Consider the following 11,991-nt stretch of genomic DNA (forward strand, 5'->3'; position numbering starts at 1 on the left):
TACAATGGATTGACCATGTGAAAGAATCAGAAGAAGGCAGTCATCTATAAGCCAAGGAAAGAGGCCTTAGAAGAAATCAACACTACTGCACTTTGATCTAGAACTTCCAGCCTCCAGAACCATATTAAAATACTTTGCCATTGTTCTAGTCACCAGTCTGTGGTGTTTTGTTAAGCAACCCTTGAAAACTAGTGTGCTGTCTAATGTCCTTTGATCTTACTCTCCCTTTCTCAGCTCCGACTTCATGAGCCAATAAAAAATAATCATGCCCTTCCTTTTTTTTTCTTTTTTTTTTTTTTTTGTCCTGTGGTTTAACCCAGGGGTGCTTATCTACTGAGTCACATCCCTAGACCATTAAAAAACAATATTTTATTAGAGACAGGGTCTCAACAAAGTTACTTAGGCTCCTACTAAGTTGCTGAGGCTGGCTTTGAATTCATGATCCTCCTTCCTCAGCCTCCCCAGCTGCTATGATTACAGGAATGTGCCACCATGCCTGGCTTTATGCCCTTCTCCGCCTCTTTGTCATTCTGGCTTCTTATCTCTCTGTTACATGTTTTATATTATAAATCTTGCAAAGCTGTTACCCTGGTGATACACAGGTTTTTGCTTGGAGAAAACGTATAGCCAAGTAGCCAGGCATGGTTAAAACATACCCCGCCCCCCGTCACTTATCAGTCCTTGTTGGCTTAACTCATTTTCAGGATCTGTCTAGTTATTTACTTCCCTCTTCTATTGAGAAGACTGATTCACACCATATTCTTTTCCCTCAGACTTCCAGTCCCCTCTGTATTTTCAGGCAATGACTTTTATTTTTCTGGCCCCAAATAAATAGGACCCCTCCAAAACAAAACAAAAACCTATGATTCTCCTTCTATCAAGTCTACCAACTTTCTTGATTCTGTTCCTACATACTCTTGTTTGTGGGAATAAATGAATGAATCATCCACAGGTCTAGCTATGGCACAGGTTTGCTTGTGCTCTGGATCACCTACTCAAGACAATTGCTCCTGCATTTGTCCTCCATCCATTCTGCAGGATCATTTACATCAACATACCAATGTATCTTAATACTTTTTTAGAATAGGTAGGGATATGCTGCAGTTAATGTACCTGAAAGCTTTATTTACAGAACAATGATTTCTTTCTTTCTTTCTTTCTTTTTTTTTTTTTTTTACACAGCATCAAATGTGTGCTGGGTGACTCTTCAGCTCTCTTCCTTGAGTGACACAGATGCTCTGGATCCTCCCACTTGTGTGGTTACCATCTCAATATATAGCTTGGCAGAGGAAGAGAGAGGGAAAGGTGGATTATGCCATTGGGATTTTTTTCCCTCTGGGAAAATCTGCTTTAGAGATAAACATTGAAAAAACAACACCCCCACACACATTCATTTAAAGGAAGTTTATTTAAACAAGAAGAAGTAAAAACTACTTAGAATCATTTTATAGAGTAATTTACCCCTACTTAAAGACAGATTGTCTCATATGTAACAGCTATGTACAAAAAAAGTATAACATTTTCCTTGGTTTTATAATAAAACATAAAAAAACACTAAAAATCTCCAATTCAATAAGGTATTCAAGGGTTTTTTGAAGTGTTTTGTTGTTGTTATTGTTGTTTTGTTATTATTGTTGTTAAAACAGTGAGAGCAAAATAACTTAGTGGTATATACAGATTAGAGCTCAGTAATCATGCCACTAATGTGTAGAAGTGATATTTTCACAGAATAAGTGTTTTCCCCCATCTCATTCCCATTTGATGTCATTGAAAATGTATCATTGGTCATTTAGTTTTGAAAATTAATACAATATGGACACAATATATTTCTTTATTTTTATGTGAGGTACTGAAGATCAAACCCAGTACCTTACTACACGTGCTAGGCAAGTACTTTACCAGTTGGATCGGGCAAAGGTGTGTGAAGGGAGGGGAGGGGTAATGGAGGTGGGAAGGATGGTGGAATGAGATGGACATTATTTTACCCCATATACATGTATGATTATACTACCAGTGTGACTCTGCACCATGTATAGCCAGAGGAATGAGAAGTTGTGCTCAATTTGTGTACTGTGTGTCGAAAATGCATTCTAGTGTCATGTATAACTAATTAGAAAAATTTTAAAAAATTAATGCAACACACTTGTGCACATACACCAGTTACTTTATATACAATAAAGGAATAAGGAAGGAGAATATGAAAGAATAGAGAAGTATATACTGTAGTAGTCAGGGTGTGGTGGAACCAAATTCAGTTTTCTAATTGAGAATGTATTCTTAGTCCTAAGAACAGAGTTCTGGACTGAAGTAGCTAGTTCCCTCCTGTTTGCTGCTGGAACACATCAATTGCATCTTCCATTTCCAACTGTGCAGGTGTATCTGTTTCTTTGATTGGCTTGCTGGAATCTGATCTACCTCATTGTCAAATCCTGTCATTCACAACAGGCTTTCTTTATTTTACTAAGTAGTTTGTGCCTCTTAATCCTAAACTGCACCACAGAATCATTCTGCACTTGCACCTTTAAATTAATTGATGGTTGTTATTAGTCTTTACTCCTCCTTGGGCTTTTCCTGGGCTGTGGTGAGTGGTGGAATTTAGTCAGCAGCTGCTTCCTAGCAGAAGTACCAGGTCCATGCAAATGAGCACACAAGTACGATCAGGAGCTTGGGCAGGGTGGGAATGTCTTCTATGTGGGAGTCCATCTACCATTGCCAAATAAAATAAAGATGATGCTCTCCTTTGCCTGCTGTGGTCCTAGTAGTTGTAGAATTTTCTTTCAGTGTGTGTGTGTGTGTGCGTGTATGTTCTCCGCAGTACATTTACCTTGCCTTGGGAAGAGCAAGGGTGTTTTCATTCAACAAGTGTACAGTTGAAGGGAGAGATTGCTCTTTGTTAATTTTTTTCTAAGTGTACAGATTCTTGCATAAAACCTGAATCCATGAATGAAATGAAACTAATGGTTGCCCATTCTCGTCAGGGTTAGAGCAAGTGGATTTGTTTAAGCCTTTGCATTACTTCTTGGGATTTTCACATTATTCCAACCTAGATTTGATTTTAAGAACCCATCTGTATATTTACAAATGTGTCCTTCAAAACTAATGGAACTAACACAGAAAAATATGGTGGACAATTATCTTTTGTCATATAACCACACAAAATATGTGACTTAAAACATTTTAGTTTATTTAGTCCATGATTCTGTGGGTCAATGTTCTTCTGGATTTACTGGTCTGCCATTGGCTGGCCCTCAACTTGGCAGCTCTGTTTCTTAGGGTTGGCTGGTTGTAGGCTGCTCAAAGATGGAGGTGACTGAGCCAGTGTCTTTCATCCTCCTCTAGGACAGTCTAGGTGTTTACATGGAAGCTGAGCAGAATCCCCAAAAGAGAGAGGGAAAATGCAAAGCCCTTAAATCCAGAGTATAGACTGATAAATTCTCAGTTCTGCCCCAGACTACAGATTAGGCACAATGTCAATCCAAACTCATGGAACAGGGAAATAGGCTTCAGCTTTAGATGGGAAGAGCTGCAAAGTCGAGTGCAAATGATATATAAAAAGGAAGATAAATAATTTATGGTTATCTTGTAATCTAACACATAGGACAAACCCTTGAACAATGTAGTCTGACATATTTGAATTTTTTTTCTTCAGTGGCCAGTGAGGAGAGCAAATGTCAGAAGTATTTCTTTGAAACAATACTTTCCTAAATACTTCCCTCTTTGCTTAGTTCTACTGTTACCATTCAATATAAAACTTTAAGGAAATAGGTATTCATTTAAAACTAAAATCTTCAGTATCTAAGTTAATCCCCCCCAACTGATATAGTTTTGTGAAAGAGGAAGAGTGTTGATTGCATTGAGAATGATCAACATCTTAAATTCTCCATGTGTTCACCACCTTGTGTTTTGAGGCCCAATATCCAAGTAGCACCACTTTTTATAATGTGACAAAATGAATTTACATGTATAGCATGTAAAAGACAATGGGCCTGCAGGTATGGATTGGAATTGGATCAGAATGATGGCCTGTGAAATAATAAGAACATGGTTAAATTGCTGAAATAATCATAAGCATAATAATAAATTAATCTTTCTTGTAGGAGATACTTGGATAACTCTGCTACCTTAAATAAAACACAGCTCTTTTTAACAGCATAGGAACAGACTGTGTTTTAATGGTTATATATACGTAGGGCATACATATGTGCAAAAACACAAGGGATACACACACACAAATATGTATACACACATATAAAACACATGCATACACACAATTACTAAGTTCTGAATTTAAACAAAAGTGATAGCAGCTCTAAGAAGCCCATTATTAGTTAGTGGAACATTTGAAATATCAGTCCTGGCCTGACTCCATCATCTTTTAATGAAGATATTTAAGACATGTAATATCTAAATCATAAGATATTTTTGTGCATGGCCACCTTTTCACAGAAATTGTTCACTCCTATGAACCTTTGTCTCAGTGCTACTGGGGCTTTCAAAACTTGGAATTTAGATTCAAATCAAACTACATCTCCATGCAGTAATTTTTGGTATAGAAATGATAGATTTAATGTCTGTCTGAATCTATGACTACTGTAAGCTGCACAGAACCATGAGAAAACAAATCCTTGCTCTCTGTGGTAGCTGAATGGCTATGGTTGCTGGTGAAACTGTGAAGTAATTTTCTATTGTAAAACCCATAGTAATAGAATTCAGGAAGAGGGATTGAAGAGGAATGTGTGTAGAATGTTTTTGAATGACTCACTGGGCAGGATTGGAGGTGTTCTTCAGATTAGAAACAGGAAACTAGTGGGTTAGTTGGAAAGATAAACACAAGCTTTGAACTGAGAAGAGAAGGAGGTCTTCCAGGACCCCCGAGTGGGTCCCCTGAAGTTCCCAGGACAATGTCAGGGAACCTAAATCCTGACACTAATGGCAAGAAGCCTTTATTCCTCATTGGCTGGTGTAATGATTAACAAAGTCATTGTAGGTAGACATGCTTTAAAACTTGGACAGCAATGTACAAAGAACTTACCCTCTTCACCGGGAGCCCACAGAAGGAGTGATGGAAAAGAGGGTAGGTGGTAGGTGGATTTTTTCTTAAAGAAAATATTGTTGATATGCACCTCCACCCCCACTCCCCTTCACATAGCTTCTCTCATGGAACTATGAGATTGAGCATCTGAAGAGAATGTTGAGGGGAAGAAGGAAAAGAAACTGCACCTTCCCACTTGTGCTGCCCAGGTTACATGACAACTGGATATTGGTTATCTTAGGAAATGGAATTCATGCTCAGCAAAGACCTTTCTTGTTTGACCGTGGATTCCTTGGGGGGCATTCATTCTTCATCCTAGATAGTCTTATGAGTGTCTGTCCTCTGTATGATATCTATTTTTCATAATCACTCTATGATGAATATATTTATAAGTCACCAATCCTATAGCTACAATGCCAAAATCCTTTAGAAAGTTCTAACTTGGAAAGTTCATTTTGTAGCTTTGGTAACAACTTGATTTACCACCAAATTTCAATAAATTTTATCTCTTTCAGTGAATTATTGATACATTTGCCTGAAGGAATAACAGTGTTTGCTTACTAAGTGTTACCCCAGACATTAGAGGTATTACAGAAATTCAATAGATGCACAACATTGCTTTCTAAGAAAATTCTGAATCAAGTCACAAGGACTTCATTGTGGGCATGTATTATCTCCACACGGAAGGGGGAAACAAATTCAGTGAAGTGCTTGGTCATATAACCAGGCAATGAATGTTAAAGTATGCTAGTCTCTTTTTTTTTTTTTTTTACCAGATTGCAACCAGTTTTAATTATCTCTTTGTTTTAGGGTGAAGGAATGAAAAATTGTCATTTTAATGAATAATGAAAGATGGCTTTGTGAGCTGCAGGCATAAACGAGCATCCGTTTTCAATCCGTTATTCAGTTTGTGAAAGATGGAAGAACTTTCCTTTGTTCTTCATTTGCAGAAACCCATTTGTTCCTTATCCCTTTCTCATTAGCATTAGTTCTGGGATCACACACAGGCTTCCTATAATCCTAAACCAAATGTCCTCTCAGTTATACAGATAGGGCATGGTGAGGTCAAGCAAGTTCCAAACACTATCCCTTTACCCAGCTATTCTGCCCCAGTAGTCCTCAATGTCTAAAGTCTGAACTTATAACCATTATTACTCTTTTTAGGTCTTGATTCTTCTTGGCAGTCTGTGTCTGTGTTTTTTCTTTTTTTCTTTTTGTTCTTCCTTTTATATACTCTGGGAAAGAACATTGGTATGGTAATATCTCCACTTTTTGGGGAGTTATTATTATTATTATTTTTTTTTTTTTGAGAGAGAGAGAGAGAGAGAGAATTTTTTTTAATATTTATTTTTCAGTTTTTTCGGTGGACACAACATCTTCATTTTTATGTGGTGCTGAGGATTGAACCCAGCGCCTTGCGCATGCCAGGCGAGCGCGTTACCGCTTGAGCCACATCCCCAGCCCTTGGGGAGTTATTTTTAAAAGGTTGATTTTACCTCTTGTCCCAATTCCATGGCTCATCTTGATAGATCAGATGATTTTTGTTGATTTCTTGATTATAGTTATATTTATTTTAGAGCTGGAAAAGTATGTAAGACAGAACTCATCTATTTAATACAATCACCTTCTTTGTATATAAAAATGTATATAGACATACCTAGAATATTGATTAGGAATCAGAAAGCTAGGTTCTGATTCTTGCTATTGGAAACAAACAAACCCAATACTTAAACCTTAAGTTTTGTCTCATTGTATATTAAAAATTGATCTCTATATAGTATCCCAGTTTAAACAGTTTTGTCATTTCTTAACACTATATGGAGGACAGAGCAACACTGAAATAATCTCTCTTAAGTGCACTTTAAAGACTTCTTGTAACTTTACTTTTTCTTACTAATTTGTGACTTATTCATCATTTTTCTTCTGAGAAGCTATAACAGGATATTTTCCTGGTTTCAAAGGTTTTGGAGTCAATTATTTTTTTTTCAGTTTCTGCTTGGTAGATATTTGTATTACGGCTAATACTTGTCTTTTAATCTCTTTTCAGGCTTTCTACTGCTCTCTTTTTCTTTTGCTCCTTTTGCATATCTGATTTTGCTATTCTTTGGGGGGCGGAGGGAGGGAAGAGATCCAGAAAGCATAGCGATTATAAGAGGTTGAAAAAAAGTGAGATGAAAACCTTATTTCTGTGGAATATATTTATATGCAGATTGTATTTTTAAAATAAAAATAGACACAGTTCCCCCTTTAAAACTTGAAAAAAAAGTACAAAAGTCCTAGGACATATATTTTAAAAATTTTCTTTCCTTATGGGCAAAAATCATGTAGATATTTAAAACCTTTTTTTTTCTTAAAAGGCTGCCCCAAAATTGTATTGAACATGTCACTTCAGAATGTATAAAGCAACAAAACTTTCACCTATTCACATTGGATATGATTTTTATCCTTTGTCTTTTCTGTCACTTAAGTCTGCAGTCCTTGGCTTTAACATGGCCCACTTTTCAAAAATGCAATTGTGTCAGTTTCAGGGGACTGTGGGTTCTTCCTCCCCAGATGCTCTGGGCCAGCTCTGGCTCTGAATGCCTGTGATGGATGCAAGGTCCAGAGCTGATAACTCTGAAGAGGCTGCTGATCCCAGGACAGATGACAAGATGTGCTGAGTCTCTGAGACAGATGAGGCAGGATGTTACTAATAAAAGACATCCCTGCTGCTTAGGGAGTGGGAAGGAGCAGATGTGAGGGCAAGATTCAGGTGACAACCTTCTCAGTGTTCCAATGATACAGGATGTTATGGAAAGGGGAGGAATGTCAGTTGGCATTTTGCAGTATGTGCAGAGGTGATACCTGAGAGTGGGCGGTAGAAGATGTGGCTTTCAAAGATTTCTGACCTTCTGCCTGCCAACTTGGAATTAGATTTCTTGATGGAGCGGGAGTAGGAGGGAAGAGGTGGAAAAGGCAAATGCCAAGAGAAATTACTGACCTGGCAACCAGACAAAGGATGCAGCGGCTGGCACCTGAGGCACAGAGGGACAGAATAGTGTAGCTGGTTGGTCTGACACAAAGGGCTCAGTGCCAGAGTCTGAACTGCTAGAGAGTCGCCTGAGGTGGCCTTTTCTGTAGTTAGTAGAAAATAGTCTGTAGAGAAATAAAAGAAAAAAATGTGAAATTTAATATCTTTGGAAAGATTTTTAAAGTTGGCATTTAGAAGATTATTTAGCTTTCTTCTGCCATAGAAGCATAAGCTCCTATAGTCAGATTGACGATATTTTTTAAAAAAATCCCAGAAATATTGCCATATTTCCAGTTCTAAAACTGAGGTGGTGGGATTTGACAACAGCCTTCCTCACTCCCTGGCAGTGAATGGTAAGTGACTTTTCCATGTCTTAAGTATTGATCCAGAATAATCCTATTTGCTGAGAGAAAGACCTCACTGGTTCCATCAGAAGACAATTTTGTTGCTATACAAATCGGGAAACTTTATACTTAGCAGCATCCTTCCAGGGATTTGCTCTGGGTTCTCCCTGCATATTTGTTTCTCATATCCACAATCCACTAGATGTCGCTGTTAACTCAGGCCTTTGGATGGCAGAAACAGCAATGGGTCTGCCCTTTTGTGCCAGGGGAAAAACAATCTTCCGAAGTGGAGGATAATGCTGTGTGGACTTTAATAAGACCTCTTTGCCTGACATTTTAATCGAAAAACAGATACTCTGAATGTTGTACAATTTGGTTACTATTTCCCTTTCTGTTTTTGAATAGGAGAGACTGAATTAAATGTGTTTCTTTCTACCAATGCACCTTACCTTTTGTAATACTTTACTTATTACCTTACCTCACTAATTCTTTGTTCTTCCATGAAATGTAGCTTTCAGCCCTATAATATAGAAATATTTTTTAGAAAATTAGAAAAATCATCATCCTATGGATATTCAGAATATGGACTCCAAATATTTCTCCCCTCATCTCTTCCAAATCTTAGAGAGTTTCAAAACACCACATTTTTTTTAGGAAAAATGATGTAACTAACTAAGAAAAGAATCCTGCAAGAGTTCAGGGATTCAGAGTTAAGATTCTATCTTTATGATGAGTCTCGGATCTGTGCTGGAACCCAAGGGACATATGTTGCCATGAGTTTTAGGTTGTTATTTATTTTATTTTTCCTGCTAAGTTTCCTTTTCTTTTTTTAAATATTGGCTATAGCTATATATTTTGAGATTTCCTCATTAATATATACTATTTAAACATTAAATTAAATACAACTAAGTAACGAAGCATTTATAAAAGTGCTTGTTGAGAATGGATTACTTATAGCATTTAAATGAAGCCTCAACATAATTTAACTATAGCAAGTTATAGTTCATAATAATGAATAGTAAGATAATAAAATTTAAATAAAAAACATTTATAGAATATATCATTTTTTAAAAAAATATTTTTTTAGTTGTAGATAGACACAATACCTTTATTTTATTTATGATTTTTATGTGGTGCTGTGGATTGAACCCAGTGCCTTACACATGAGAGGCAAGTGCTCTGCCACTGAGCCACAAACCTAGCCCATAAGAATATAACTTTTTTTAAAAAAATATATTTTTTGGTTGTACATGGACACAATACCTTTATTTTATTTGTTTATTTTTTATGTGGTGCCAGGGATCTAACCCAGTGCTTCACACATGTTAGGCAAGTGCTCTATCACTGAACCATAACCCCAGCTCCATAGAATATATCTTTAAAAGCAAGTTAAGGACTTACTTGAGTGGGTGGTACAATATGAATCAAGTTGTTCTTTTTTTGAACTTTGTCTGTAACCATTCAATATTTGTGTATTAAACTTTTGGCTGCCTCAGAAGTTACTGAGCCAGCTGACCTCTTAACTAGAACTACATCAATCTGCTTTCTCCCTGGCTGTGATACCTCATGAATCATAGGTTATTCTGTGCTGTAAATCTACCCCCTAGAGCTAATGTTCAATTGTGGCCCATGTCAGCTCACTTGGACTCAAGTGGGAATGATAGTCCTTGAGGTGAAATGGGCTTTAAGAATTTGAGGGCCCAATTTTATCCTTTCCTCTCCTCTTCTCAATCCTCCTTGCTGTTTTGCCTCCCCCTTTTCTTCCCTCCCCTACTCCTTCTCTTTTCTCTTCTGTCCCTTTTTCCCTCCTGCTTTTCTGTAGTTTTCCACACGTGTGACACTTTGATGTATTGTAGACGCTATATTAGAGGTAGAATCATGACTACCTCCAGATTAGTTTGCAAAGGCTTCAATAACCAAGTTCCACAAATTCAACAGCTTCAGACAACATGATTTTATTCTCCTATAGTTCTGGGGGCCAGAAGTTTGAAGGTGTCTCAATTTCAGGTCTGTGCTCCCTCAGGAGGTGCAAGGAGAATGTTTCCTTGTCTGTCTGATTCAGTGTCAGGAGCCACTCTGGAAATAAATGCTCTTAAGTCCTGAGCAATAGATACTGAACAATTATTGTGCCCCTCAATAACTTGGGCTTTACCTCCACTGAGATAATGAGGCCTGGCTCCAGTGGGGTTGAGTTACACTCACCTGTTCCTTTGTAATACTATCCCTTGCCTCATTTGAATAGCTTCTCCCCAATAAAACCGGTTCGAGGCTTTCTCTCTCTCTTTCTTGCCTGCTTTGCCTCCTTTGTGGGAGCTGGGTCAGAAGAGCCATTACAGAACCCAAAGATAAAGGTATTTCTCTGTCTCTGTGTGATTATTTCATGCCAGCCCAGTTCACCTGGAGTGACCGAGATTGGTTTAGTCATGTGTCACAACAATTCAGCTTCTAGACCTGTGTTCTTTGCATCCTTTGGCCTTCCACTGTTCCCTCAGAGCCAGCAGCTGAGCATCTTCAAATCTCCTTCTCAGGGCATGATACTACCTTTTCTCTTGTGTGTCACATCTCCCTTTGCCTCCCTTTTGGGACACTTTTGATTACATTTAGAGCCCACCCAATAGCCCAAGTTAACATCTTCACTTCATGATTCCATCTTAATCATATCTGCAAAGTCTCCTTTGCTGTATCAGGTTCCAAGAATTGGAGTGTCATTATTCAGTCTCCCTTAGCTTTCTAGCTGTGTTTTATAGAATCATTTCCAAGTTTCTCTACATTTCTATTTTTTTTACCAATGGTGTTTCTGTGGGAATTTAGTGAGAAAGTGCATGTAAAATACTTAGCATAGTGCCTGGTAAAGAAATAAAACCACTTTAAATTAAAATGTTTTAAATGCCAATAAATACTATTCCTACTACTAAGTTTAATTATCTCAAATACCATCTAATTCTTCCTCTCTCATTCACCTTTATGGTACTTCATTTGAGCTTCTTTCCTCACTGTTCTACAAAAATACTTATTTAAGGATCAACAATCTCCAGATTTAAAGACCAATTCTTGGGGTTCATTGTAGGAGCATTTAATCTACTTCACCATTCACTTTGCTTAGAAACACTTTACTTCGCTTCTCCCATATCACATTTTCTATTTTTTTCCCCTCCAATCTCACTGGTTACTTCTTTTATTTCCTTTGCCATCTTCCTCTGTCATCCATACAGAACATTAGTGTTCAGAATCCTTTTGTGTGCTCCTCATCTGTTTTCTGTTGAGGCGCAGAGTAATCTGGTGTGGGACAGGGCAGTGGAACAGGACTACAGGTAGGGGTACAGTGTCATGGGATATATACAGTACTAGTACAGTGTCATGGGATATATACATTACTACAGTGTCATGCAATGTAGCTGAGATGTGTTCTGGATCATATTTTGCAGTAATTTTAAGGCCTTACTAATAAGAGTTTTAACGTTAATCCTAGTGATGGGATGTCATGGGAGGCTTTGACGTTGGTATGCTGGCTGTGTGTCTCAGTTCAGGCTGCTATAACAAATTATTATAGACTAAGTGGCTTATAAACAGCAAAATTTATTACCTATAGTTTTAGAACCTGGCAG

General features: G+C 37.6%; 1 pseudogene; it reads right to left on the minus strand.

The window, feature by feature from the left end:
- Positions 1-2,311: 2,311 nt before the first annotated feature.
- Positions 2,312-11,577, minus strand: LOC107136051 (annotated as a pseudogene).
- Between the last annotated feature and the right edge of the window lie 414 nt (positions 11,578-11,991).

Source organism: Marmota marmota, unplaced genomic scaffold (assembly GCF_001458135.2).
Source record: "Marmota marmota marmota unplaced genomic scaffold, marMar, whole genome shotgun sequence".
Taxonomy (NCBI): Eukaryota; Metazoa; Chordata; class Mammalia; order Rodentia; family Sciuridae; genus Marmota; species Marmota marmota.